Source organism: Rhinopithecus roxellana, chromosome 4, assembly GCF_007565055.1.
Source record: "Rhinopithecus roxellana isolate Shanxi Qingling chromosome 4, ASM756505v1, whole genome shotgun sequence".
NCBI classification, from domain to species: Eukaryota; Metazoa; Chordata; class Mammalia; order Primates; family Cercopithecidae; genus Rhinopithecus; species Rhinopithecus roxellana.
In genome coordinates, this window is record NC_044552.1 from 105,985,627 (window position 1) to 105,991,539 (window position 5,913).

The window sequence follows — 5,913 nt, forward strand, 5'->3', positions numbered from 1 at the left end:
CATTGCGCCATATGGTTGCTGTGCTGGTGGGCTTAGGGTAGGAGGGGAAGCCATGTGTCTCCCATGGCCTCAGCTCAAGCACTTGCCTCTCAGGCCTGCAGGATTCAGGTCCCCACCCTGCGTTCCTATTCCAGACTATCCCAAGTCTCCTGTCATTTAAAAGAGAGGAATGTGTTTACTTTTAAGACTAGAACCTTAAGCCTGAAATATAATTGGCTGCCCTTGATAAAGCAGAATTTGGGCCAAACAGGCCTTATCCTGAGAGAATGCATGACTTTTAATAACTAAAAACCAGGTACAGTTGGTCATAAATGATAACATACTAGGGTGTTTCCAAATAACTCAAAGACCTTTTGCTGTTGGGAGACTGGCTACCTTGACTATTTATTAGATCCAATTGCAAGTAGAAACTACTCTTTAAAAGAAAAAAAAAAAAAAAAAAACACGCAGCTGTCTGTAGTCCAAAACCATGGAAACCAGCTCTCTCTGCAAACAATGAGACTGTTTCCCGCCAAGACAGCCAGAGCTTCTCAGTTCTCATGATTTTCTTCCAAATCCCAAACAGCAAATGCCTTTAAAACGCACAAAAGAGCAAGGAGCCTACTGAATTGGCAGTTATTCCTGCTCCTTTTTAGTCAATGTCTGTGTAAAGAAAGGGAAGGCATAAAAAGATCTGTGTTTTGCTTGGTTAGGGTTTCCAAAGACAAGATGGCCTCAGGACAAGTTAAGCCTCTGCTTAGAGAGCTGCTTGGAGCAACCCAGGGAGCACTTCTGGGTTTTCATGGCCAATGTATGTTTTCCTTCTCAGCAAAGGCCTTGTTCCAGGGGAAACTGAAATGTATGAGGTCCAGAAGGAACCCCATAGAAACCACATTGCATCTCAACAGGGCCACAGTCAGCACATAGTTTCCAGGTTATAAAGCTTCCTCCCCCTTCATCCTTCAATTCCAGAGAGTCTGCAGTCTGTTTTACAAACACTCTTGCAACATATGACTAGAAGCCCGTGTGAACTGGAAACTTAAATACACACCAAAATGCAGATAATGCTATCAGGGTCATCCTGCAAGGCTCACCTGTTCCCCCAGAGGCCAATCCAAGCAAAACTGAGACACGGCTGAGGCCCAATGCTGGAAGAGGCTTTCCACCTCCCACCTCAGCAGCCGGCCCTCGTCCACAGGCCCAAGGCAGTGTCCTCAGGCCCAAGGCAGTGTCCTCATGAACTGGGACCCTCTGTTCACACAAGACAGGAAGCTGTTACTCAAGCTACATGAGCACTTATCTCTTTCTGAGAACCTCTCCACTGCCTTGGGGTCAAGTTGCCCCTCAGTGCTCCCCGTATCTGCATATTGCTCCCATTCCAACTCCTTCACCAGGCTGTGAGCTCTATTCTGTTCACTGATGCATCCCTGGTTCTTAGTTCAGTGCCCGTCAGCAGAAGCTCAATAGACATTTCTTGAAAGTTGTGGGCGCGTCAGTCTTGGAGAGATCCATGGTAGCTATCCATTCATTGGAGTGAATCTCTATTGATAGAAGTTCAGTGAAAGAAATATGAGTCAAAGAGATATTTGGGGCAGAGGGCAACTTCCAAAAATCCATCAAATAGGCTGTCACCTGTGTATCAGCCTGCCCTGTGCATCAGCTGTAACCTTTATTGTGTCTTGGAGTTCTTTGAGAATGTGATTAAATCTATACACCCTTTATTAAAAAGATACATATAGACACACACACACACATATATATATACATGCATTGTTGTCTGTAATTTCAAGAGTTTTAAAGGATGCCCTGAAGCACATTCCTGGGATCTCAGGCGAAGAACACCTGCTCCATCTTAAAATTTGATACTTTTCTCGACGTCTGTTTTAGTCTTCTACTTCCCTGAGGGCAGGAAGGAAATCTTAGTCAGCTCTGTGTCTACCATAATTCCTTGCACATAGTGAGGATCTCTTGAAAAAAATGCACACAAACTGAGAAAGCAATGAACCAGTGACTCTTGAAATTCAGCAATAGCACCAATCCTAAGCAATCCATCGTTTGCTTCTGTACTTTCCCTCCACCTACCCACCCATGGAAGCATGTCTAAGACTTGCAGAGTCAGAAATAAGGAGTGCTTCTGACGTCTATGCAGAGCAAACAACCAAGAGTGCCTGTCTCAGGACATTGTCCTCTGTGGTGAGGGAGACAGTTGCAGGACTGTCCCCAGAGGATGCTTTCTAAACCTATGAGGGCATGTTTTGGTTGTCACAATAATTAGGGGGCCACCGTCAGTGTTTGTTGGGTAAGACACCAGACATGTTGCAATGTCTAGGCTAATTCTGCATTGCAAAGAATTGTCCAGAGTCTCACATGACCCACAATTGTACCATCAGATATTCATGTAGGTGAAAACGTATTTATAGATCTGTGATTCTGGATCCTAACTCTGTGTTCCAATGTAATTTTTGTACAGTTCTAAATGTACACTGAGTTTTCCAAAAAAGCAGCTACCACATAAGTCCATGTAAGACTGTAGATTGTTTGGCTGGAACTTTACCAAGAGCTGTTCTTCTTTTGAATAATCTCCATACTAACGTCTACATCTCTGTTGGAATTTGAGCCACCAGCGAAGCACATCTGTATCATGCTACATGTGAGGGCTATTATACTCACAGTGATGCTACATAGGTATGTAAGCTCTGACTACTTTATCATGTCTTCTGCTGTAGTTGTACCCAAGCATTTACATATTGAAATGTATATTCTTCTTTAAAACTATATTTTAACATTTCTCATTTATATTCCAGTAAGAACATTCTACTGAATTTCAAAATTATGTTTAGAAGTAAGTTTTGTCACCTAGATATTTAATTTCAATAGATTAAAAGAAGCATTACAAAAAGGTTCCTATAAAAAGGAAATTAAGTCTGATAGTGAACTACAGCATTACCATTTATATGGTGAATTATTAAGGATGCTTTTAGATGCAAGTAACAGCATGCTAAATGTGGTTTGAAAAATAAAGATGTTAGTTATTTCATAAAACAAGAAGCCCAGAGGTAGGTATTTTCAATGTTGGCTTAGTGGCTTAATGCGGTGGAAAATAACCCAGGTGACTGTCATCTTTCTGCTCGGCTACCTTCAGTGAGTTGTCCTTTATCCTCAGGATTGTCCCTTTGACGTTGCAAGAGAACTGCTGCAGCTTAGTCTGTATCCAAAAGAAAGAGGCACTAATTTTCCCTTGCATAGATCTTTTAACTAAAGAGGAAGATCTTTTTCCAGAAGCTCCAGCGAAGACTTTCTTTCTGGTTTAATTCACCAGGATTTAACTAGATGCTGATGGCAGCAAGGGGAGCTGGGAAAGCTAGCGTTTTCAGTATTAAATACAGGTGGCTCTGCTGACAAGGCTTTGGACGGGGGACTCAGGGGCACAGGTGCAAATGGCTGTTGGTTGCAATCATAACTGCTTACTATGATTACTCAGAACAAAAAACACCTAACAAATGGTATGTTTTAGAATGATATATTTATATGTTTATACTTCAACCAAAAGTATGGAAAAAAGTCATCAGTGAGACTATGTTTAATGGTATTGATTCTGCGTACCCTTTTTCTCCCTAGTTGCCATAATTTATTGGTTTTTGTTTGTTTTTTGTTTTTGTTTTGTTTTGCTTTTCTTTCTTTTGAGATAAGGTCTTGTTCTGTTGCCCAGGCTGGAGTTTAGTGGCACGATCACAACTTACTGCAGCCTCAACCTCCTGAGCTCAAGCCACCCTCCCCCCTCCAACTCCCAAGTAGCTAGGACTACAGCTGTGCCACCATGACTAGATAATTTTTTATTTTTCTGTAGATACGAGGGTCTCTCTATGTTGCCCAGGCTGGTTTTGAACTCTTGGGCTCAGGTGATCCTCCCACCTCGGCCTCCCAAAGTGTTAGGATTACAAGCATGAGCCACCACGCTCAGTTCTAGTTGCCATAATTTGATTTTAAATCAAAGTGGCATGTTCTATGTTCAAAAATGATTCAACTGTGCCACCTACCTCATGGCTTTGCTGTGGGTGACAAGTGAGAATACATGCAATTACACCTGTAAGGTATTCTTGATCTGATAGCATTATCCCCAAAGAATGCATATGAAACATAGCTGTAAGTTTATTTATTTATTTACTTTTCACAGAATACAAATAAAAGTTTATTGTACAAAATTAAGGCCTTCATATTTCATAGTTCACCAACGCTAAAGAAACACTAGATAATTTAAGTCCTTCACAAAAATTTCACTTTCACTCCTCGTAATCTCTATTACAATGACCCAACCAAATGTTAGCAAAACAAACACTATAAATAACACCAAGTCCTTTAAAGATGACTATCCCAAATGTTGTTTCTTGGCATAAGTGATCTTCATAGCATGGGATGTTGTGTTCTTAAATCCCTGCAAAGCATCCCTGGCAGCTCCAGCCTGCCCATCATTTTCAAATTCAACAAAAGCAATGTCATGCCTCCCTGGTACTAGACGTACTTCCTTGAAGCCAGGGAACTGATTAAACAGCATGGATAACATCATCTCATTAGTCTCTTCTGGTAAGTTATTAAGGAATAAAATATAGTTTGGAGGATAATCGAAGACCTGAGGATTTGGTGTTGAATTTCCTTGGATATTAGCTGAATTTGGAGTTCCCTAGCCAGGCCTTTTGTTTGTGGTTGTTGCAGTCTGTTCCACAGTTTTGCCTTTTTTCTTTTCTTTGTCAGCAAAAGTGCCACACATTTTAGATATTATATCCAAATCTGTTTTTGCATATATATTCACATTGGTTTACCATGAAATGGAAATCCTTGTGACTGTCTCAAAGCACTTGTGGATGAGCCCAGTTCCTTAAATATGACAAAGGCCTGCCCCTCATCTTCATGGTCTTTAAAGCCACAAAGTCCACCACATGACCAAACTAAGAAAACAGGGCATATAGAGATCTCTTCAATTCTTCCTTTTTAATTTTGTCATTCACATTGTTGATATAAATTGTATGATTTGGTCTGATATCCATGTTTGAGTTAAATTCTTCAGAAAGAGACAGTAAATAATCTAAGGCCTATGCCGTCTCCCATAAGAAACAAAAACTACTGTAAGTTTATTTTAAGCTAGGTTTCACAGCCTAAATGAAAATTAAAATGGAAAAAAAATGTGTGAGATTGAAATTTTGCAATCTAACTTTCAAATTCACCTAGAGATATGATAGGTTAGACTACTAGAATACTGAGAATGTAACCTTTTAAAAAATGGAAATAGCAAGAAGGGGAATCTTCTGTCCTGTTTTAATCCCCACTGGCTATGCCCTGTCAAGATCTAGAACACAATTAGGCACTAGAACCAGGAGCCAACAAAGCGTGATGATGCTGTCTGCAGCCTCCACATGCTGAGCATCTCCATGCTCTTTGGTGCAGCTCAGTGGAGCCAGAGCTAACCCCAGGGACAAGATGTCTGGGTTTGCCCAGGAAGATCTCACTTTACTCGTACTATGGATACGGACAGGAAGCAAGGAAATACTAGGTAGTAGAGAGCAGTTCCCCAGCAAAGGCCCCACCCTCAAGCCTGGAAACCCGAGGCTTTAAATGGGAATAGGCATTCCTGTTTTTGCCCCCAAATGTTGCCTTTTCCAAGACCACCCTGGCCCACCACACCCCCATGCTGTACCTATAAAAATCCCAATCCCCAGGCTCCATGAGCAGAAGTATGGCAGAGCAGCAGAGCAGCAGAGCGGCATGGCAGCGAATGAGAGAAGAGAGGAAGCATCTGAGAGGAGTTTGGCTGGGGGCATTGGGAGAGGAGATCAGCTTCAGGATGACTGAACTCCAGGGGAAGATCATCTTCCCACTCTATCCCCTCTCCAGCTTCCCATCCCACTGAGAGCCACCTCCATCACCCAATAAGATCCCCAC

At 41.8% G+C, this 5,913-nt stretch overlaps 1 pseudogene; it reads right to left on the bottom strand.

Moving 5' to 3' along the window:
* Positions 1-4,193: 4,193 nt before the first annotated feature.
* Positions 4,194-5,578, bottom strand: LOC115896930 (annotated as a pseudogene).
* Positions 5,579-5,913: the final 335 nt, after the last annotated feature.